We start from the raw sequence: 26,073 nt of genomic DNA, 5'->3' as shown, positions 1-26,073 counted from the left end.
AGAAAACTTTCTTATAAATTTTTTTTCTAAAGTCATCTGTTGCCCCAAAAAATTAAAATAATGTATTTTACTAAAATTTACATTTGGCAACATGGCAGTTTTATTTATTTTGACACAGCTTAGATAAAAATATACAAATTGTAAACACAAACAGTCATATCATAATCACCTGTAACCCCAGAATAGGTACATCCTATTGTTGTGATGATTTCGATAGCGAGTATCATGATATTATGTTAATTACGTTTAGTGCAAGATTTACAGCAAGGCTATTTACCTCCAAGTAAAATAAGATCTTCAGAGAACCCGAATTTCTGTGTAAAGTGTTATGTGCAGATAAAGTTTATTTTTACGAATGGTGTGTTTAACTTTCGTGGTTGACAAAAGTATGAATTTGTGGGCTGGGAATATTTTTTATAATCATCTAATTGAACCATTCGAACTTCCCAGAAGATTGAATGGAGAAATGCAGGTACTCAAATGTTTACATGTTCTATCGATGCTTCTTGAAGACGTAGCTTTATTGTAATAAAAAATTTTTATGTAAGTTAAAACACTATACAAACCTTATTTATTAGATATTTAATAAACACAAATATTATGCTGTTTTTCTATTACTGTTATCAGTATTTTATCAATGTATATTATGCCTATGATCGATGATTCATGATAGTTGAGTTACAGTAAAATTATTTTAGCACAGAAGGAACGCAGCGCTGCCGGCTGTATTTGCTTTTCTGTGGACATTAATCAAATGCATTAAAATTAATAAATTATTTTTTTGAAAACGGTTGACTTAACAAAAAAAATTTATTAGACTTTTTTGCTCTAAATGGTGCACTTAGCCCATACCTTGAAGGAACGCACTATTTTCCGGGACACCCTGTATAGAGTTGTTCAGGATGTTCAAGAAAATTATAGATGTAAAAATTGGGTGTACAATTTTAGACTGGCTTAGTCGGATATGCAACAGGTGTAATTTGATTGTGAAACAAGTGATTTGTTTAGAGAATGTTGAAAATCAAGTAATTTGCTAAAATTTAAATTAAAAGGGTCAGACAATAAAATCATTAATAGCTAAAGTGATAGATGACTACTGGTATTCAAAAATACACAGGGACATCTAAAATTAAAGTGTAGTTGTTATGCCCGAATAAGGTCATATACTAGATCTAGCTATAGTCAAGTGCATAGGTAATGCAGTGGTTGATAGTTAAATTACTGTAATCAAAGTTATAATTAACAGTTGAGCAATGAAACTTTATGGAATACAATAAAAAAAATAAAACAAATATTTAAGTTAAAACAATTATGTTAGTATTTGTTAAATTTACTAAACAGTTGAAAAGTTTAAAAAGTTAAAAGAAAATTACCTAAGTTGAGCTGAATTCGGAGGTTTTTGGTAAAAAACTTTTGTTTTAAAGTAGATTAATAACACATAACAGATTAAAGAACAAGAGGTTGAGTTGAAGCAAGCGAGGAGGTCGCACGTATTTTATGTGACTCGGCGGTAAACAACTCGGATTCGGGCTTTACCACGAAAAACATTTAGATATGTGATGTAAATTGATTTAAAAGTGATTTAGGATTGATTTAGGATTATTTAGTGTTGTGAATGTTGTTTGTGTACAAAGGACACAGAAGGATTTTGATTTAACATTTTGCGAGCGGTAAGTGATTTTTTAATTAGTAATGGTTTTATAAATTTGACCTAGTTGAAATCGGTGTCAAATTCCTCGTGCATAAACAATTTGAATTAAACCTTTACTGTAAATAGTAAATTGATTGCAAAACATATATTTATTTTATAAATAAAAACAAACAACATTCAGATAGAAATAGGAATACCAGTAAAATACAGTCAAACAATTAATTATAATAGTAATTGAAATTAAGATGACTGACAGCGGCAGCGACACTTATTTATCAGAGGATGGTAAAAGGAAAGGAAATGAATTTGACGGAATCTTTAGTAAGAGCAGAAAAGTATATCGATCTCCCGATACAAAGAATGCTGGAGGTAGAGAGAATGAAATTACGGAACTGATGAAAACGTTAATAACTGATAATAAAAAGAAAGATAAGGAACTAGAGGATATAAAAAACATGGTAGGTGAGTTGGTAGGAGAAATGAAAGAACTCAGAAAAGAGAATAGCGAGTACAAAGAAAAGATTAAACAAATAATTCAAGAAAATGAAAATTTAAAAAAGGAAATGATGAGTATGAAACAAAAAATGGATAAATTAGAGCTAACTTTAGAAATCTGCCAAAAAGAAAGAAAGAAAAATAATTTAATAATGAAGGGTTTGCCAATAAGTACGTCTGATATGGAACAGCTTAAGAATGAAATAGGAAACTTTTTAAATAAAGAGCTACGAATAATGGCAGAGTTAAATAAGGTACAAAAGATCAACGACAATATGTGCATTATTGAGTTTAGTAAGTTTGAAGACAAACTAAGAGTACTAAAAGCAAAAAGTAATCTTAGAAGTTATAGACAACACCGCGTATACATTGAATGGGATTTAACACTTAAAGAGATTGATATGCAGAAAAATCTTAGACATATAGCAGCAAAAGAAAAGGCAAATGGCAAAAGAATAAAAATGGGTTATGGTTTTATCGTTATTGAAGACACCAAATGGAGATGGAACCATAGTACGAATAATATAGAAATAGTCAAAGATAATGTAGCAGCAACTGGTTTAAAAAACTACTAGTTAATGCAAATTCGAGGATGGATATGGATACGAACATGGCACAGATTATGGACATGAGAGAATATAACAAAATCGATGCGAGTCTTGACAAAAATATGCAAAAACTAAACCGTAAAAATACAGACAATGAAAGAACTATGAATGCAAAAAATGAAAAACAAAATAAGTATTGGAAAATTGGGTTATGGAATATACAAAGTCTAAATGGTAAAGAAGAGGAACTTATTGATGAGTTTGAAAACACAAAAATGGATTTTTTAGCATTAACTGAAACAAAGAGAAAAGGTAGTGGATGTATTAAAATGAGAAATGAGCACTACATGATTTTTGGAGGTGTTAATGAGTCAGAACGTGCGAGGGCAGGAGTTGCCCTAATGGTTCACAGAAATGAGCATAAAAATATCACTAGATGGAAAAATATTTCGGAAAGACTCCTTAGAATAGATATGAGTAAAAACGAGAAGACAACAATTATTGTTGGGTATGGACCATCGGAAAATGAAGCCAAGGAACTCAAAGATAGCTTCTGGGAACAATTGCAGGACGAAATGGACCAAATAAATCATAAGGTCATAATAGTAGGCGATTTTAATGGGCGAGTGGGGTCAAGCAATGAATATGACTACCCTATAGGACCATATGGAGAAATGGTCAGGAATAATAATGGACAAAGAGTCATCGAGTTTTGCATCATGAATGATATGCAAGTTAGTAACACATTTTTTCAACACAAGGAGATTCATAAATACACACGAGTGATGGATTCGCGGAACGAAAAATCCGTTATTGACCTAGTATTAGTACAGAACAGATACAAAAATGAAATAGCGGACGTGCGTGTTAAAAGAGGCTATGAGATCAGCTCGGATCATTTTCTCGTTGAAACTAAAGTAAAGACAAGGAGAGAACAGGCATTTAATATTAAAAATGAAGAAAATCGCTACGAACAACCAAGTATTAAAGTATACAAACTTCAGTCTGAAAATATTAGGAAAGAATACTGTCGTAAATTAAATGAAGAAATACGAAAAACAAATTGGAAAAATGAGGAGGATATAGAAATATTATGGAACATTTTTAAGGAGCTGGTGTACGCAACTGGGAGTAAAGTATGTGGGGTAACGAAAGGAAGATATCTGAAAGGTACAGCTTGGTGGAATAATGACATAAAATTGGAAGTTTCGAAGAAGAAAAAATTGTGGAAAAAGTATATAAGCAATAAAAGTGAAAGTAATTATCAAGAATATAAGGAACAGAGAATACTGATTAAAAATAAAATTAAAGAAGCTAAGAATCGACAATGGGAAGAATTTGGAAATAAAATGGAAAGTGATAGTAAGGGGAATGCGAAGTTGCTTTATAGGACTTTAAAAAATCTAAGACAAAAAAAATCAAACGGATTAACAGATTTAGAGGACAAAAATGGTAACATATTATTAAAAAATGAAGAGATTACCGAAAGATGGCGAGAACATTTTATGGAGTTATTAATGGGAGACAACAACGAAATAGAGAATGACAGGGAGGAGTACAATTTAAATGAACAACAAGATGATGATGACATAACATACGAAGAATACAGGGAAGCAATTTTAAAATTAAAAAATGGCAAGGCTGCAGGACACGATAATATTAAGGCTGAGCTAATTAAATATATGGAAGGAGAAGGATTACAATTACTATGGAAGATCATAAGAAGCTGTTGGCGTACCGGATGCATACCTAGAGATTGGACGCTTGCAACTATTCTACCATTACACAAAAAAGGCGATAAACATAAGTGTTCTAACTATAGAGGAATATCATTGTTGGTAGTTGCTAGTAAAATCTACGAAATAATACTAGAGAAAAAGCTGCGAGAAAAGATCGAGGTCACACTGGATGACAGCCAATGCGGCTTTAGGCCAGGGCGAGGTACAACCGATCTCATATTCACGGTGAGACAGTTATCAGAAAAAGCCCTAGAGCATAACAGTAAGTTGTATCTCTGTTTTGTGGACTTGGAAAAAGCATTTGATCGGGCGCCACGTAACAAGATCTGGGAAATATTAAACCGTAGAAATGTGAAACCGAAGTTTATCCAAGCAATAAAGAGTATATATAAATGTACACGTAATAATGTAAGAACGAACAATTGCTCATCTCTTGAATTCTACACAAGGACAGGTGTAAGACAAGGTGGTGTTCTGAGTCCTTTGTTATTTATCACTCTAATGGACGAAATTGCAAAAGAATGCAGGGGTAAGGTAAGAAGAACTAGGGTTGGGGTGTATAAACTTCAACAAGTTTGCGTGTCAGAGTTGATATATGCCGATGACCTGGTTATTGTGGCAAAATCAGAAAAAGACTTGCAAGTAAATGTGAATGTTTGGAATGAAGCCTTTAAGAAATTTGGGATGAGAATAAATATTGAAAAAACAGAAGCTTTAGTAATATCGAAAACACAAGAAAATATAAATGTTAAATTGAATAATGAGACCATTACACAAGTTGAGGACTTCAAGTATCTAGGATCAACAATGAATGGGCAAGGAAATATAGAACCAGAAATAAACAGCAGGGTAATGAGTGCAACAAAATTATACTATGCACTAAATAAAAGTTTTATTAGGAAGAAAGAAGTAAGCCTGAAAACAAAAATGAAAGTATTTCAAACCGTATACGAGCCGGTGCTACTCTACGGTAGTGAAACGTGGACAGTGAACGACAACATCCGTAGTAAAATCCAAGCATGCGAAATGCGATATTTACGTGCGGTATCCGGGGTGACCAGACGTGATCGTATAAGAAATGAAGACATACGTGAAAGGTGCGGTGTTGGAAGGACCTTAGACAGACTTGAAACGAAACAGTTATCGTGGTTCGGACATATGGCGAGAATGAGTGAAGGTAGAACTGTAAAGAGGGTATGGAAAGCGGCATCTGACAACAAACGAAGAAGAGGCAGGCCAGCAAGAACGTGGAATGCAAATATTGGAAAGGCATGCGGAAAAAGAAATATTGGGTGGAGAGAAGCAGAAAGACTAGCTACCGACCGAAAGGCATGGAGACGTCTCATTTCTCCACTTACCTCGACACCGTAAGGTACAAGAGGACGGCTTAAGTAAGTAAGTAAGTAAGTAAGATTAAAGAACAAACACATAGGAGATGGACATAAGAGGAGTTTAGAAAAAATTGATGGGGGATAGCAACTGGATAAAAGATAGCAATCTTATTTCTTTGCAATTTTTCATAAAGTTTCATTGCTGAACTGTTAATTATAACTTTGATTACAGTAATTTAACTATCAACCACTACATTACCTATGCACTTGACTATAGCTAGATCTAGTATATGACCTTATTCGGGAGTAAGAACTATACACTTTAATTTTAGATGTCCCTATTTATTTTTGAATACCAGTAGTCATCTATCACTTTAGCTATTAATGATTTTATTGTCTGACCCTTTTAATTAAAATTTTAGCAAATTACTTGATTTTCAACATTCTCTAAATAAATCACTTGTTTCACAATCAAATTACATCTCTTGCATATCCGACCAATCCAGTCTAAAATTACACACCCAATTTTTACATCTATAATTTTCTTGAACATCCTGAACAACATCTATTAACTCTATATAAATACAATCTATACAAATAATCAAAACAACACCCTTTATATGTAACGAACAATTTTTTCGGTTTAGTGTCGTGTTGGTTTTTTATTATTACCACCGTACTTCCCTCAAGACTCTGCCAAATTTTGTTAGTTTAATGCAGTTACATCTATGCTAGCTACCCTCCTTTTAGCAAAGTACTGAGCAAAAGTATGCCAGTGACTTCTACTATCATCCCTTTTACCGGAATCATTTAATTTTACTTTAACCGGCACGCATATTTACAGATGCTCCTATACTACGGCACCAGAGTGCTGAAGTCGGTTAGCATTTGATATACACTATTATAGTCTAAGAGCTAGTGAACCCTCCGACTAACGGTCGTCCTGTAAGGCTAGAAATTTTTCTAGTGATAATTCATAGCACACCAAGGCTAAAAACCATGACCTGGTAGGCCTCAGCGGTGCACGTGTATCTACCAGGTGAATCGAAAAGTGCAAATTTAGGGGGTAAAATAAACTTTCTCCTGTAAGGTTTAAATTTAAGTATGTGTTTGAGTAAGTCATTCAGAAGAAATGTGTACAATGACAGGCGATTCTGAAGAGCATAAGACATTGCCAGGCGAGGGGAAAAATTAGGGGTTTTTCCTAAAATTATTCTTTTTGCATCGAACAATTTTTTTTAGGTTTTTTGAATCATTCCAAACAGAAAACGTCTTTAGTGATTTGTCTCTTAAGTTAATAGTTTTTGTTATATAAGCGATTGAAAATTTTGAAAATTGCGAAATCGGCCATTTTTAACCCTAAATCGGACATTTATCTAAAAATTTGAATGTTGCCAAGATACGTAGCTATTCTTTAAAAATTGATTGATGAAATCCCGAAGAGTTTTTTGCAATAAAATATCGAAAACCCCTTTGTTTTTTTTAATTGCTAATCAAGCAGGTGCGACAATGTAGTATAAGTGAGGACGTTTGAGTTTGCATAAATTCATTATCTCGAGAATGGGCAAATTTCAAGAGAAATCCTCAGACTGGTCGATTTTTATTTTTAAATTAGGACTTTTTGGCATATATATAATACTAATGACGTCATCCGTCTGAACGTGATGACGTAATCGATGATTTTTTTAAATGAGAGTAGGGGTTGTGTGATAGCTCATTTAAAAGGTTATTGAATTTTCTATTCACTAATATAAACATTAACATAATTGTTTATACAGGGTGTACAAAAAAATTTTTTTTATTAAATTAACTTTGATTAAATTTGACAAATAGAAGAAAAATTTTTTTGTACACCCTGTATAAGTAATTATGTTAATGTTTATATTACTGAATAAAGAATTAAATAACCTTTGAAATGAGCTATCACACAACCCCTACTCTTATTTAAAAAAATCATCGATTACGTCATCACGCCCAGATGGATGACGTCACTAGTATTATATATATATATATATATGCCAAAAAGTCCTAATTCAAAAATAAAAATCGACCTGTCTGAGGATTTCTCTTGAAATTTGCCCATTCTCGATATAATGAATTTATGCAAACTCAAACGTCCTCACTTATACTACAATGTCGCACACGCTTGATTATCAATTAAAAAAACAAAGGGGTTTTCGATATTTTATTGCAAAAAACTCTTCGGGATTTCATCAATCAATGTTTAAAGAATATCTACGTACCTTGGCAACATTGAAAGTTTTAGATAAATGTCCGATTTAGGGTTAAAAATGGCCGATTTCTCAATTTTCAAAATTTTCAATCGCTCATATAACAAAAACTATTAACTTAACAGAAAAATCACTAAAGACGTTTTCTGTTTGAAATGATTCAAAAAACCAAAAAAAAATTTGTTCGATGCAAAAATAATAATTTTAGGAAAAACCCCTAATTTTTCCCCCCGCCTGGCAAGGTCTTATGCTCTTCAGAATCGCCTGTAATTGTACACATTTCTTCTAAATAACCAGAGGCGTAGCTAGCGCCGTATCAGCCGTATCAATTATACGGGGCCCCAGCGCGGTATGTTGAAACAAAATTCCGTTTAAAAAAATTCAACAAAATATTCTACAATTATTTCACTATTAAAACGCTTTGAAATAGTGTATATTGTTAGTGTATATTGTTTGGATATCGACATTTTCGTGTAATGGATTCTTTACCTATATATAAACTATATTTATGTACAGATAACTATCTATTTTCTACTGCTCGCCGTTATTTCATAACAACAGAGCATTTTTGTTTTCAAGCTACTTTTTACTGTCTATTCACCGTTGGCTGTGTGTGAGACATTGTGTAATGTATAATGCCAAATTGTGTGTATTGTTTGCATATATTTTCGTGTAAACAGAGATTCTTTGTTTACGCTCATTTTCAATGTCCATTCACCCTTGTCTTAAAAAAACTGAACTGTTTTCAAACAATGAGTCTCAAAAATTCAAATCTATTTTGCGACTTTGGTTTATTAGAGATTATTAGGTTTATTATTATTATCTATATTTGAGTGTTATTCGCAGAACTTATGTTGTATTATGCAATTTGCAATTTGTTTAAATTTTGCAAAGGTGTATCCTACCGATTTAAAGCAAAAGCAACTTTTAGTACTAGAGTACCTTACAATTTAATAATACAGTTTAATAATAAAAATTATTCGATAAAATAACCGTTGCCCTACCCAAAAGGGACGCATATGACCGGTACTAGAAATTCGCAATTTTTGAAATCGATTTATCTCTAGAAGATAAATAGACGTACCAGTTTTCGTTTTTCTAAATAGAAGCGTTCTAGAGATATTTAAAAAAACTAATTAAAAGACACCATCTTCAAAGAACTCCAGCTCTCTTAGTTTCGGTGTTGGTGATTTGGGTTAAACCTCAATATTTTGAGCCCAGGAATCTACAGTTGTTAATGAAATACCCTGTATTGTTTTGTTTTATTTCATTATCTTTTATTTTGTAATAATATTGACGATTTATGTAATTTCAGTAAACTGTACAGTTTTTTGTTATTGTTTTTTTTTTCGACTCTTTGTAAGCTTTGTCCATAAAATTGTAAAATTTTCAGTGACAATAAAGCATATTTCTATTATATGCTATACAAGAGTTTTTGCTTCTTTTGTTAAACATTTTTTTAGCCTACCCCATAGCAGCCGTGGAAAAGGGCCGCGCGACCATCTTTGATATGGGGCCCCTGTGGGGCTAGCTACGCCACTGTAAATAACTTACTCGAACACATACTTAAATTTAAACCTTACAGGAGAAAGTTTATTTTACCCCCTAAATTTGCACTTTTCAATTCACCTGGTAGATACACGTGCACCGCTGAGGCCTCCAGGTCATGGTTTTTAGCCTTGGTGTGCTATGAATTATCACTAGAAAAATTTTTAGCCTTACAGGACGACGTTAGTCGGAGGGTTCACTAGCTCTTAGACTATTACCATCTATTACGCTACAAACCCTCACTGATTTCGGCACCTATTAAATTATAAGACATCTATTAAATTTTTGGTGTCTAAGTTTTTATTGCAATTAATATTATTGTAAGTATTGTATATTTATATTTCAATTTATTGCTTGAAAAACATGAATAGAAATTTATTTCGAAATGTCGACATTTTTAATAGAAATGTCTTCTTCTTCTTTAGGTGCCGTGTCTGTATTCAGACGTTCGCCGTCATCATGTTTACAATTTCCTGAAACCTCTCTCTATCAAAATGTGAAATGTCTAAACTGCAATAAACCTAGCATATTTAAGAATATGTTTTTTAGCCCTAACCCGAGAAACAAATAAAACAAAAATTATAAAAAACGCCACTGAATAAAAAAGAAATAAATATTTTTTATTTTTATTTATTTATAGGTACAGATATAGTTACTCGTATACAGTGCGTCCATAAAGTATCGCATAAATTAGTTATTAGCTAAATAAACAACACTATTAGAAATTAGCATATTAGAAGCAACGGAAGAAGACGAATTTCATAGCTGAAGAACCTGAGAGAATGGTTTGAATGCAGCTCAAAACAACTATTTAGAGCTACTGCCTCAAAAATTAAAATAGCTGTGATGATTGCCAACCTCCGTAGCGGAGATGGCACCTGAAGAAGAAGAAGATTAGAAATTACCGAAACAGGTCGAATTTGATTTTAATTTATGATATTTGGCATATATATCATACTAATGACGTCATGCGTCTGGACGTGATGACGTAATAGATGATTTTTTAAATGAGAATAGGGGTCGTGTACTAGCTCATTTGAAAGGCAATTCAATTCTCTATTTAATAATATAAATATTAACATAATTATTTATACAGGGTGTCCAATTTTTTTTATATTAAATTAATTGACACAAAAAGACGAATGTGCGTAATTTATTTAATTCAAAATACATTTTACTGCTATCATAAAACAGAAATAAAATTTTTATTTGGCAAATAAACATTGTCTTTCGCTTAAATTAAATGTTCAGAATGTCAAGAGGCAGGTGGGTGGCAGCTTTAACATTGAATTTAAGCAAAAAGTAATGTTTATATTTGAGATAAACATTTTATTTCTGTTTTCTGACAGCAGTAAAATGTATTTTGAATTAAATAAACTACGCAAAGTCTTCTTTTTGTGTTAATCAATTTAATTAAAAAATTGTTTTTGGACCCCCTGTATAAATAATTATGTTAATGTTTATATTACTGAATAGAGAATTGAATTGGCTTTCAAATGAGCTATCACATGATCCATATTCTTATTGAATAAATCATAGATTACGTCATCAGGTCCAGACGGATGACGTCACTAGTACGATATACAGGGTGAGTCATGAGGAACTGTACATACTCCTACCTCGTATAGGGGCTCCTATGGGGAATAACAAATGACCATTAAAAAGTGTCTGCTCCCATTGTTTAATAATATACAGGGCGAGTTTCGCATTTTGACAGAAATTTGTATTCGTCATAATTTTTGAACGGTCAGATCGATGTGACTCTTATTTTGGCCAATCGTTACACTATTACCACCTAATCAACTAATTTATTCAAACTAGAAAAAAATCAGGTCCGGCTTTAAAAAAATTAGTTCGTTTGGGTCTTAGAAAAAAATTCACCCTGTATACGCTTTTTGAAAACTCTAATATGAATTTTACAAATTAGACAAATAGGCAATTAAAATGGCATATTTATTTTTTTCCGCACACGATTACTTAATTTTTTATAAAAAAATCAAATTTCACTAGGAATTAAAAGTTTGGTAAAGTGAACCATAGATTTAAAAAAAATAACTTTTATTACAAAAATTAATTTTTTTTGCACAAAAAAGTAATTTATGTTACCATCCAATCAACTGATTTATTCAAACTAGAGAAAAATCAGGTCCGGATTTAAAAAATTAGTTCGTTTTGGTCTTAGAAAAAATTTCACCCTGTATACGCTTTTTGAAAACTCTAATATGAATTTTACAAATAAGACAAATAGGCAATTAAAGTGGCATATTTATTTTTTCCCCACACGATTACTTAATTTTTTATTAAAAAATCAAATTTTTCAAAATCGGAATTTTAACCTAAATATGAAAAAAAAATGAACTCTCGCAGTTTAACTCGCTACAACTCTGTTCCATTTTAATATTTTTTTCTGAAATTTTTACAGCACATACCTCTTACCATTGTGAAGACTATGAAAATTGTTGTAGACTTTCAGTCTTCTTCGTGTAAAAGTTGCAAACTTGTAAATCGCAAAAATTAGGTGGAAAAATTTAAAATTTATCAATTTGATCACGTCTATGTTAAACTATAGAGTCCAAAAGAAGTGTTATAGGAAGTTTTAGATCTAGACGTGTTATAGAAAAAAAAAAATGGTAAAACTTTTAATTTTAAGAAAAACGTTGTTTTTGTAAATTAATTTTTGTAAAAAAAGTTAATTTTTTTAAATCTATGCAAAAACTTTGCCAAACTTTTTATGCATAGTCAAATTTGATTTTTTAATAAAAAAATAAGTAATCGTGTGGGGAAAAAATAAATATGCCATTTTAATTGCCTATTTGTCTTATTTGTAAAATTCATATTAGAGTTTGCAAAAAACGTATACAAGGTGAAATTTTTTCTAAGACCCAAACAAACTAATTTTTTAAATCCGGGCCTGATTTCTTTCTAGTTTGAATAAATAAGTTGATTAGATGATAACATAAACTAAATATTTGTTCAAAAAAAATTCATTTTTGTAATAAAAGTTATTTTTTTTTAATCTATGGTTCACTTTACCAAACTTTTAATTAGTCATAGTCAAATTGGATTTTTTTTATAAAAAATTAAGTAATCTTGTGGGGAAAAAATAAATACGCCATTTTAATTGCCTATTTGTCTAATTTGTAAAAATCACATTAGAGTTTTCAAAAAGCATATACAGGGTGAAATTTTTTCTAAGACCAAAACGAACTTATTTTTTAAATTCGGGCCTGATTTTTTTCTTGTTTGAATAAATCAGTTGATTGGTGGTAACATAAATTAAATATTTGTTAAAAAAAATTAATTTTGGTAATAAAAGTTAATTTTTTAAATCTATGATTCACTTTACCAAACTTTTAATTCATAATCAAACTTGATTTTTTTATAAAAAATTAAGCAATCGTGTGCGGAAAAAAATAAATATGTTATTTTAATTGCCCATTTGTCTAATTTGTAAAATTCATATTAGAGTTTTCAAAAAGCTTATACAGGGTGAAATTTTTTCTAAGACCCAAACGAACTAATTTTTTTAAAGCCGGACCTGATTTTTTTCTAGTTTGAATAAATCAGTTGATTAGGTGGCAATAGTGTAACGATTGACCAAAATAAGAGACACATCGATCTGACCGTTCAAAAATTATGACGAATACAAATTTCTGTCAAAATGCGAAACTCGCCCTGTATATTATTAAACAATGGGAGCAGACACTTTTTAATGGTCATTTGTTATTCCCCATAGGGGCTCTATACGAGGTAGGAGTATGTCCAGTTCCTCATGACTCACCCTGTATATGCCAAAAAATCATAAATTAAAATCAAAAATCGACCTGTTTCGGTAATTTTTAATAATGTTGTTTATTTAGTTTATAATGAATGTATTATGTGTTACTTTATGGACGCACTGTATACGAGTAATTATATCTGTACTTATAAATAAATAAAAATAAAAAATATTTATTTGTTTTTATTCATTGGCGTTTTTTTTTTAATTTTTGGTTTTATTTGTTTCTCGGGTTAGGGTAAAAAAACACATTCTTAAGTATGCTAGGTTTATTGCAGTTTCGACATTTTTATTTGAATACCATAAATTGAAATATACAATACTAACAATAATATTAATTGCAATAAAAACTTGGGCACCATAATTTAATAGATGTCTTATAATTTAATAGGTGCCTAAATCAATGAGGGTTTGTAGTGTAATAGTTTTATGTCAAATCTAACCGATTTCATCACTCTGGTGCCGTAGTATAGCAGCATTTGTAAATATTCAATCGGGACCTGAGGATGTTCTACAAATTGTAGACAGCGAAACCGGTCGTCAGTTGTATTGTAAAATAAAAGATTGTGAGAACGTCTTTCATTATAGTGTGGACTCACACATGCAACCCATAAAAATGTTTAATTTGTTATTTAACCTTTTAAGTAAGCGTTAATCATTTGATATTCTGTTTATTTATTTTATAACTAAAGAGGCTACACCAGCGCGTTATCAAGGCGGACAACGCGTTCCAAGATTGGAGCTTCAGTTTTAAATATTTTGTAGAGTTATTTGGCACACATAAATATAAGTAATATAGTGAATAATGGCGATACAGGGCCCAATTTGAGAAATATGTTCTTCTTCTTAAGGTGCCGTACATTTCTGCGTAGGCGTCCACCGTACATTGTTTTGTCGGGTGAGATATTAGATATCAAGGATTAAATAATTCTGTTTTAGCAGCATTGTGAAGCATTTCACAGCTGTGGATTCCTGTCCATTGGCGAATATTACTCAGCCATGACATATTTTTACATCCCAGACACCTCTTACCCTCTATATTGCCTTCTAGTATTAGTTGCTTAAAAGTGTATCGTTCTCCTCGTAATATATACCCCAAGTATGCAGTCTTCTTACTTTAAACATAAGTAATTAAAAAGTTCCCTATCCTGTTAGCCCGCTCTTCTTAGTACTTCCTCATTTCTGACATGTCCGTCCATGATATTCGAAGCATTCGACGCAGGCACCACACTTCAAACAATTCAAGTTTCTTAATGGAACTAGCCTTTAACGTCCATGCTTCCATTCCGTACAAGAGCACAGGCCAAACGTAACACTTTAGCATCTTGTATCGGAGGTTGAAACCCAAAAAGCATTTCTGGCTTGTTCTACTCTGCTCTTTGGTTCCCAACCCTCGTTCAGCAAACAATCCAAGTATTTAAATTGCCTGACTTGTTCGATTTCTTCTCCAGAGACATATATCTTTGCATTTGGGTAATTATTTCTACTTATAATCACTGTTTTTGTTTCCTTGAAATTCATTTTCAAACCCCGAGCTTCATTTGCAAGAGTTAGATCATTTAAAAGGCAGTGAAGATCTTCCATGTTATCTGCCATTATCGCTGTATCATCTGCATACCTGATGTTATTATGCTTCTGTGAAGTCTTTTGCGACGTATAAATTGAACAACATTGGAGACAGTATACAACCTTTTACCTTACTCTTTTTTTTTAATTGAGAAGTCTTCTGTTTCGTTGAAATTTTTAAGACGTTCTTGTTCCAATACTGATTGGCGATAATTCTTATGTCTTTGGCATCCAATCCCAACTCTTGTATAATATGTATTTTATCAACAGTTCGTGTATAACATTATCCAATGCTTTTTCATAATCTATGTAACAGCTAAAAACATCCTTTCTTTGATATAAACAATTCTGTATTAATGTTTGCATACTAAAGATCGCTTCTCTCTTGCCAAGTCTATTTTTGAAACCAAACTGACTCCAGCTACTGACCTCTTCATAGAGAAAAATGTTATTATGTGAAAATTACTCTATAATTAAATAAAATATTACAAAAACGAGTCTTTACCATCATTAAGAATACCAAGAAAAATACACTTTTTCCAAAAAAAACTTTTTTATCACATGCCTTTATTTTGTGTGACATTGGAACTACTAAAATCGATTATGTATAACAAAAAATTGAACTTAACTGACTGATTTGGCAATATAGAGAAATAATCACCGTCATTGCAATGCATATTATCACAATATTGTGCCTTCGTGCTTGATGGTGTCATGTACTACCGACCTGTTGCCAAAAGTTCGGAGAAGTTTCGAAATACGGTACGGCTATTATCTCTCAAATTAATATTGATGATGCGCTGCTGTAGCCTTTTAAGTGTAATACAAAATTCTTATTAGGTACCTACTCGGAAGGGTATGATGAACAATATTTCTCCATTCACTTATACAGGGTGTCCAGAAACTCTACCGACAAACGAATACAGGAGACTCCTCAGATAATTTTAAGACAATTTAACCCAATTCACTTAGTCGGAAAACGCTTCCTAAGGGAGCTACAGCTATTTGAAGAAACTCTACCAGAAACTCTACCGACAAACGAATACAGGAGACTCCTCAGATAATTTTAAGACAATTTAACCCAATTCACTTAGTCGGAAAACGCTTCCTAAGGGAGCTACAGCTATTTGAAGATGGCTTCTGGTAATTAGTTTTTCTTAAATACCTCCGGAACGCTTCTATTTAGAAAAACAAAAATTGATATGCGTATTTATCTTCCAGAGGTAAATCGATTCCATCTATTGCGAATTTCTGGTACCGGTCATAGGGGTCCGTTTTGGGTAGGGTAACGGTTATTTTATCGCATAACTTTTGTGCCTTTTACTTTTAAACATTTTTGACTCTGGATTATTAAATTGTGAGGCATTGTTGTACTAAAAGATACTCTTGTTTTAAGTTGATAGAATAAACCGTTTTCTAGAAAAATCGACTTGAAATTTTCCGTTTTTTAAATAAAAAAAAAATTAAAAAAAACTATTTAGAAAAATGAAAACTTGTACGTTTAATTATATTCCAGCGATGAATCGATTTCGCATTAATTGTGAATTTCTAGTACCGATCATATACGTCGGTTTTGGGTAGGTCAACGGTTATTTTATCCCATAACTGTTTTGTCTTTAATTTTTAATCATTTTTGACACTAGACTATTAAATTATGAGGTATTCTAGTAGTAAAAGTTACTCTTGCTTTAAGTTGGTAAAATACACCGTTTTTTGTTAAAAAAAATTTTTAATTTTTTTTTCAAATATTCAAGACACGAAAAATTTTTAAATCGATTTTTCTAGAAAACGGTGTATCCTACCGACTTAAATCAAGAGTACATTTTAGTACTATAATACCTCACAATTTAATAATCCAAAGTGAAAAACGCTTAAAATTTAAAGACAAAAAAGTTATGCGATAAAATAACCGTTGCCCTACCCAAGACGGACGCCTATGACCGGTACTATAAATTCGCAATGGATGGAATCGATTTATCTCTGACAGATAAATATGCTTACCAATTTTCATTTTCCTAACTAGAAGCATTCTGGAGATATTTAAGAAAAACTAATTACAAGACGCCATTTTCAAAGAGCTCTAGCTCCCTTAGGAAGCATTTTCTGACTAGGTGAATTTGGTTAAATTGTCTTAAAATTACCTGAGGAATCTCCTGTCTTCGTTTGTGGGTAGAGTTTCTGGACACCCTGTATTTTGTGCTTTTTTTTTCTCGTCATAACTCTACTAAATTTACAATTAAGATGCAGTAGAAATAGACAAATCAAGACACTTGAATGTTACAAGGAGCACTCCTGAATCATAATTTACAATGTATAAACTTTGGAAATCATGATTTGGGATTTACAATGTATATACATTGTAAATTATGGTTCGGGAGTGCTCCTAGTAGCATTTAACGTGTCTTGGTTTGTTTATTTCTACTGCATCTTGATTGTAAATTTAGTATAGTTTAGGTATTCTGTTCACTGCCATTATTTCTACCTGTCCCATCCATCTGATTCTTTGTGACTTGACGAATCTGGTGATGATGGAAGGTTCTTTGTAAAAAGCCATTAATTCGTTGTTGGTCCTTTTCTCCCATCCGTCTTCTGTCTTCCGTCCTCCAAATAAGCGTCTCAATATTTTCTTTTCCCATCTTTCCAGAGCGTCTTCTTCCTTCTAATTTATTGTCCATGACTCGCAGGAATATGTCACTGTGGGTCTAATTAGATACTGTTTTATATACTCAGAGTAGTTTGCCTTGTCTACAGACATATTTGGAGTTTAGTAGGACTCTTAAACTGCCTAATTTTTCACCCCCATTTCTCTTTTCCATATTTATCGAATACTACACCCGGGTATTCAAAATTGTCCACCCTTTTAAAACTAGAGCTTTTACCACTTACAGAAATCACACTAAAGTTTTGTTCTTCTTTTTTTTATTATGTCCCTCCAATGATCATATATTTGGATTTGTCTTCATTTAGCTCCATCCTGAATTTCTGTGCTTCTTCAATAAATTTTCTTCACAACTCTTTTTAATTCGTTCGCGGTTCTTAATAGGATCGTTATAACATCAGCAAATGCCATGACTGGTGCTCATTTTTCATGATTGTTAGATCATCTTAATAGGATCTTTAGATCATCAGCAAATGCCATGCACTGGTGCTCATTTTTCATGATTGTTCCTTTTACCTTCATGCTGCCATTTCTGATTAAGTACAGTTTCTAGCACTAAGTTGAATAATGTGGTGGATAAAGGATCTCACTGCCTCAAGCCTTTTGCAACCGTAAATCGATCTGAAATGTGGCCGTGCCAAGCAATTTATTTAGTGTCATTTTACTAGCCTTATTTATTATTTGTTTTAAATAATTACATATTTCAAAAATATACATATTGTCATTGTCCAATTATGTGGCTGATAGGCTAATCCTGTTACTTGTCTGCTGAATTGATGTACATACTATTCTACTTAATTCACCTTTGCTTATTGCTTTTTGTCCAAACCATCTTTGTATTTTTCATTCATTCCTATATTTTATGATCAGCTCCCGTTGTAGAACCATCTTTGGTCTAACTCGTTATCTATTCTCATCATATTATATAATATTATCAAATTTATAAATTTACAGCTTTTGAGCAATCTCATAATACAGCCGGAGATTCATTTTTCTCCGCCCTAAATGCTAATAAATAATGCTTTGAGAATAAAGGAGTATTGATTAGAGGCGTCCCTAAGCAGATCTGATGATGTTATTGGTTCAAGGGTGGTCCTTTCTCGCCAAGGGATGTTAGGGATGCTGCATCCCGATTTTAGTTGATAAGCATCCTTTGACTTTGCCGCTCGCATTATTAATATTCGTAGTTTTTAGTGGTAAGTTTTCTGAATTTTAAAGGTAAGTGATTTTTACTGTTTTATGGCTTCCATTATTATTTTGAATATTAGATATATTTAAGTAGTTTTTTTTTATTTATGAAAGGTGTCAGATGTATGGATAAATACAGATCTTTAACAAAATAATACCTAAAATAGTATTCAAATGTACAATTAAATTTTAACTCTATTCTTGTTAAATAAAATATGTACAATAATTAAAAATTTTAGATATAATAAATGAGTTAAATATTCACAAAGCAGAGATGAGTGCTACTATAATATGCGGTCTACCTGTCTCTATCTATTATAGTGTGCCAATTTTGTGGTTTATTCCCAATTAGAGTGATAAATTGATGTGACAAAGTGCTAATTTGTAGAATTAAAATAGTAGTTATTCTGATTTCTGCATTTTATTCGCTTTGTAAAATTTTTTTGCCGGTATTGTGTACCTACATGTGTGGTTAAACAATACCATAATCTTTTCTTAAAAGGGTTTCTACACAATAATGAAATATAATTTACAAAGTGAATAAAACCAAATAAGTACTATAGACTGTCAATAGTATTTGATACTATAGACAGTCAATAGTATTTGATAAAACGCATGAATCAGAGAAATTATTGTTTTAATTTTTCAAATTAATGCTTTGTCACATCAATTTATTATGTTTATTGGAAATAAGCCACAAAATTGGCTTATTCCTAACTAAAATAGTAAATAGAGATATAACAAAGAATTATTAATTTGTAAAATTAAAATAATAGGTACTTAATTCTTCTTATTTATGCGTTTATATGCAACGGTAGACCGAATACCATAGTAGCACCGCAGATATGTTTCTTATAATGCATTAAGTTAAAACTCAAATGATTTTACTTCAAATTATAGTGCAGTCACTGAAGGTGGCTATGAGCTATTTATTACCTCCGATTTCGTTGAACCTCCATCGATTTGCATGAAAATTGGTGAGTGGTTAGAGGATATCTTAAGGAACAAAGGTGATATGGTGACAGCTTTTACCCTGGGGGTGGATGCCACCCCCACAATTCGATAGAGGGACAAATTCTAAGCAAAATTTGTTATATAAAGTTATTGATTTAAATGAATACTTTTTGAGTTATTAAAGATCAAAAATTTTAATTTTTTGTGAGAAAAATGCATATTTTTAACCGATTTTTTATAAATAACTCAAAAACTATAAGTTTTTACAAAAAAGTTATTATTCCCAAAATTGAAGCTAATAATAAACGAAATAAACTCCTTACTAGAAAAACCCTTTTAGTGTTAACTTTAAGTGAGTTATGGGTAATTGAATGTATATATTTTTCGGCCAGTACCCAAATCTAAGTATTTAAACTTAAATACCGGGAAAATGATCCATTTTAGAACATAAACTTTTGAAAAACCATTTGAAATTTAATTCCAAGGGCTATTAAACCACGTTGAACTTAATCTTTTAAACCCCCTACTTTTCTAAAACTAAAATGTTAAATGACACCGGTTACATGATTCTCGCAGCAAAATTTTAGCCTTAAACGTTTCTATCTTGGTTATTTTTTACCCTACGGAAATAGTAAAAAAGGTAAAATATTTGATACAGAAAAAACTAAAAATTGGTCATTTATCATTTTTTAGGTATGTTGAGTATTTTTGGAGTTATTTTCAAAAGAAAATGAAAACTACGATAATTTTAAAAATTCTGATTTCTTTTAATTATATCTTTTTTTCAAAAATATGCATTCTACACTGATCAACATTTTTAAAATCATTACTTATGCTAATATAATATAAAGAATGTCTTGTAATAATTACAATAAATTTTAATTTTTGAGGAAATGGCGTATGCTTTATTTTTCAATTTTTCCTAAAAAATTCGAAAGGGTTCCCTTATTTTCATCAAAACTTGCTTAATTTTGATGCTATTAACTTCTTCTGGAGATCATTTTATAGTCACTCCGAAGTACTTTGACAAGTGTTTAGCAGATATATTTTATAAAATGCATTGTTTTCGCGTTATTTAAGCTTGAATATTTAGATTTGAGTACACGTCGAAAAATATAAACATTAAATTACCCATACCCATAACTCACTTTGAATTAACAATAGTTTAGTTCTTTGTAAGCAGCGTATTCAGTTTTTTATTATCTTCAATTTTGGTAATAAGAACTTTTTTGTAAAAGCTAATAGTTTTTGAGTTATACGTGAAAAACAGCTTTAAAACATGCATTTTTTTTACGAAAAAAATATTTTTGATCTTTTACAACTCAAAAAGTATCGATTTAAATTAATAACTTTATGTAACAAATTTTGCTTATAATCTGTCCCTCTATCGATTTTTGTTATTATTTTTAATAAAATAATTTTCACCCCCGGGAAGGGGTGGCATTCACCTACAGGGAAAAAGCGCAAGCTGGCATCATGTCACCTTTGTTCCTTGAGGTATTTTCTAACTACTCGCCAATTTTAATGAAAATCGATGGAGGTTCAACGAAATCGGAGGTAAAAACCTTCAGTTACTGCACTATTAGCATGATAACGAAAATTAAAATGAAAGACAGCTTATATTCTATTTCGATTCAGAAATGATCCAGTCATCCCCTTAGGTACGTTTTAGTCTCCCCAGACCTAATCAGATCGGAAACATGATCACCTCTTCTTCAAATTAGTATGTTGATAAGAATATAATAAGAGATTAGTTATACTTAACTTATCTACATGTAAAGTAAACTATTTAATATTTGTAAAAGTTTGTAATGATAGTGAACAATTATGTTTTCTTCCATTTTTTTATTAGGCAACTCTGTCTGTTTCTGTTTCCTTGGATTTAAGTTAGATTGCCACTCCATACTTTCCGTGATACACTTCTTTTTCTCGACGGCGATTTGTCTCATCTTGCTATCTAACTACGTATCTTGCCATTCTGCTTATATGATTGTTCCATTCTCTCTTTCTATTTAGTATACTGTCGCCTTATATTTCCACCTTCCATGCTGTTCTGATTTCGTCACTTCTTTTTCGATCCCTCAGGGGCCAGGGCGTCTTCCGTGATTTTTCTTAGTATTCGCATTTCCAGCATCCTTTTTGTTTCGAATGTATCAGATCTCGGTTCAGCCTTGTATGTCATTATTGGTCTTATAAACTTATAACTGTTTTGTAAATTCCTACATTTTTATCTGAGTTTCCTTGAATATGTGGGTTTCTCAATATTGTATTGTTTAGACATCTTGCTTCTCTATTGAATTTCTGTATTTGTTTTGTTTACTTCTACTTCTACATCACCGTAACTGGATAATGTATTGCCTAAATAGTTTATTTCCATAATGTGTTAAATGCTGGTACCATCAATTTCTATTTTACGTTTGGTCAGTTCTTTGCTGATGACTTGAATTGTTTTTGTTTTCTGAGCTAAATTGGCCAAGTTTAACTTCTTTCTCATGATGTTGAATTTACGGATCAATCAGTCGTCCTCAGTTCCTGCTGTTAGCCTGGTATCATTTGCATAGCATAGGATCGACGGTTCTTTATTTCCCATCTTACATTTACCTCTTATCACGGTTTTAGTTATTTCATCCATTATGATATTAAAGAGTAGAGGGCTTATGGTATGGAGAATTCCTGCCTTATACTCGTGCTTATGTCTCTTTCCTCTGTTAGTTGTATTCCATCTATTCTGGCCTGTATTTTGTTGCCCTTCTACATATATATCTTTGATTGTTTTAATGATATCTAATAGGATTTGTCTAGTTACTTAAAAAGAATCAATTTACTCAATAAGGGGAGTTCGATAAACAAATATAAAACATTTTATTTAATTGTAAATCAAAACTATACAGTGATGAGCGCGCTAATAAGCGGCAAAATAACGCAAAAGATGGGAAACATAATACCTATCTACATTGTGAAGTAAAAAGAGATGAAACTAAGTAGAGGGGGAAATTATCTACGCATGCAGAAACAGCATCGTGATACCAATGTTCAAGAAAGGGGACAAAGAAGACCCCAACAATTATAGAGGTATAAATCTACTGAACACCGCGCTTAAGCTAACCACAAAAGTCCTAACCAACAAAATCAATAAACTAACAACCTTATCAGATGAACAACAAGGGTTCAGATCCAGAAGATCCTGCGTAGACACCGTATTTGTACTAAGACAAATCACAGAAAAGGCCATTGAGTACAATAAACCAGCATATTATCTGTGTTTTATAGACATGACAAAGGCTTTCGATCGCATCCAAGTCGGAGATGTCTTACTATTACTGTATAGAAGAAACATACCAATCAATATTATACAAACCATCGAAAACATCTACTTCCATAATCGAATACAGGCAAAGATAAATGGAAAACTAACACAGTTTATACCAGTAGGGGAGACCGGGGCTAGTTGTCACAGTTTTTGGTTCAGGCTCTGTAACTCAAATACTTTTTATTTTTTTAACCAAACTTTCTCCACATAATTAGTTGAAATGTAGGCTACCCATTCATATTTTTCTAAAATTGTAGATACGAGTGGTTAAAATGATACGATGGTTTAACCTTCGACATGATTTGTGTCACAACATACCCCTAGATGGGGCATGTTGTCACAGTACCTGGGGCAAATTGCCACAGTATTACAAAAATAAAGTAAATGTGAAATAAAACGTTTTTATTCAAAGAAGAACTTACAAACTTAGAAATAACTACATATCGTCCTCTGAGTCACAATTGTGGCACACATAAAATTGATTTCCATTAGTGCAGCCTGTATGTGTCCATTGTTTGCATGCTGTACGTCGGTCCAACTTTCTATAGTAGCCCAATAAAGTTCTCCGCAAACAAGCTATATACAGTCTTATTTGTTTGATGAAATGGCTTCTTTTTTTTTGGCCTTACTTTTTTTGGGAAGACGGCAGATTCATTTTAACGCTTTTCTTTTTTTGTATATTTTTTTTTGTTCTGTCTAGACTTTTCGTCGTGGACAATTACATCCTTGACTGGAGTATCTGTTAGTATTGATGATTTGCGTTTTTTTACGTTGAATGCAGTTGGTCCTGTTCGCAGCCTTTGGGAAAGGACGAACCGTTTCTACAGACAGCCCTGCTTTAAATCCTCCGGGTGGTGTCATTTCCGACTCTCATTTTTTTTACCTATAGTAAATCCGAGGGACCTAAAAATTGAAACGTGTAAAATTCTTCAACGCTTGTTCGAGTTCAAAACAGGGAGGATATAGGTACCTACCTGTTTTAAGAAAAGGAAATTATTAGTTTGAAAGGCTCTTAAAGGAATCTTACCTGCAAGGTTTTCATTCGGATCTTAATTTTCTTGAATGTTGACAAACATTCAAGTTTTCTAAATTATCTAACCCACGATTTTCGTTTCCTGTACATATTAGTTCATTTTTCCCTCCTAAGGTGTCAGGTGTGCCCACTTCCGTTTCATTTGGGTTCTTTCGATTGGTAACGTAACTGGGGAGGAAGTCTTGTTCTGAGATCCCCGTTAAAGGGATAAATACCAGTGATCCTAAATCCCGACATTATATTACTTGTAGTTAAGTATCATAGGCCGAGATGTTGCCACAATACCAGGTATATCATAGATAGTAATAGTTTTTCCAGGGGTTTATCTTCATCCATGCTATGCAAGCAGAATAACAGCATTTAGGTTAGAAATAAAATTTTAATCCTGTAGATATTAAATCACTTTTTCACATAAAGTTTACCTTTGAAAAATTGATAAATGATTTACCCTGTATTCTTTAGCAATTTAATATATGATTTTAATGCGGTCTAAAATCATTTTAACAGATTTAAATGCTGCGGGGCAAGTTGTCACAGTGACATCTTGCCCCGTGTAATTTGTGACAACTAGCCCCACATAACCTTTCGTAACTGAATGTCAAATCAAAAATATTCCAATGAATAAATATATCAAAATATGCCTACATTATGTAATCTATAAGATTGACAGTACCCTTTAAAATATATTTTTATTACCTTGGTTTCACAAATTCACTCACAGCACGAGATGTTTGAAGATTAAAAATTTTACATGAGAAGCCTCAAAATACATTTACACAAATAAGAGAAATAATTACTGGTCGATCTCTGTAATATTTTGTGTGGAGTTGGTGATGAATAATACCTTTCGCATGTAGATGGTACAGCGTGTTCACTTCACAACTTACCCCTGTGACAACTAGCCCCGGTCTCTCCTACAAAGCGGAGTCAGACAAGGTGACTCATTAAGCCCACTGCTCTTTACTATAATAATGGACGAAATAATAGAAGCAGTACGTAAAGGTCATGGTTGCAGAATGGGGAACAAACAAATTCAAATATTATGTTATGCAGACGACGCCGCATTAATCGCCGAGACAGAAGACGATCTCCAAAGATTAACACATATCTTCAATACAACAGCCAAGAAATACAATATAATAATATCAGCAGAAAAAACCAAATGTATGACAACATCTAAATACCCACCATTTAGATGTTATCTCTCTTGAATTGTGGCTTAGGTTTAAACTCTCGGATCAAATATTTACCAAGAACCAGATAGGTATTGTAAAGTATGATAAAGTAAAACACATTAAGATAGGACGTCTGAGGTGATTAGGGCATGTAATGCAGATGTAAAACTGATCCAGCTAGAAAACCGCTCTTTGATAGTCCCATTGCTCAGAGAAGAAGAGGAAAGCCCAGAACAAGGTTCCTTGATAATGTAAAAAATACCCACTATTTAGATGTTGACAGGAAGCAAAGTTTAGATATCTGGGAATAGATATAACCAGTTACGGAGGTGTTGAAGAGGAAGTACGACAACAAAGCTTAAAAGCAAGTAAAGCGGAGGGATCTCTTAATGACACAATCTGGAAGAACAAACACCTAAGACAAGACACAAAAGGAAGAATCTATTTTAGCAGCAATTAGACTTATATTGACATACACGGCGGAGACAAGACCTGGCACATTTAAAACGAGACGAGTACTAGAAACAACAGAGATGAAAATACTTCGACGAATATCAGAGAAAAGTCTGTTGGATAGGGAGAGAAGCGAAAATCTAAAGCGCGTGATACACACGCAAACTGGGTTTAAAGATCGCGGACTTACTCGGCTCGCCGTCGGTGATACACGGCAGACTTAAAGTACGCGGTTTTAAAGATCGCGGTCGCCGTCGGTGGTTTGTCCTGTTTAGGAATTTTATCGTATTATATACTTCGTATCGTATCCTATTGTGTTATATATTTTTAATACTAATAAAAAAAGACGAAATCGAAAAGTGTGGGTAACAAACAACATATCATAGATACGAGGGTAATATTTTCATCAGGAGG

General features: G+C 32.2%; 1 protein-coding gene across 1 annotated transcript in view; it reads left to right on the top strand.

Annotated features, from left to right (window-relative positions):
- Positions 1-18,664: 18,664 nt before the first annotated feature.
- The window catches only part of LOC114349384 (helix-loop-helix protein 1), a 53,994-nt gene continuing 46,585 nt past the window's right edge, over positions 18,665-26,073 (top strand). The window contains exon 1 of the mRNA XM_028299732.2: positions 18,665-18,742. The gene's annotated coding sequence lies outside the window, so the exon portion shown is untranslated. The remainder of the gene's footprint in view (positions 18,743-26,073) is intronic.

The sequence above is a fragment of the Diabrotica virgifera genome, chromosome 1 (genome assembly GCF_917563875.1).
Source record: "Diabrotica virgifera virgifera chromosome 1, PGI_DIABVI_V3a".
Lineage (NCBI taxonomy): Eukaryota > Metazoa > Arthropoda > Insecta > Coleoptera > Chrysomelidae > Diabrotica > Diabrotica virgifera.
Note: the sequence above shows the minus strand (reverse complement) of the source record. Positions and strands in the feature narration are given on the sequence as shown.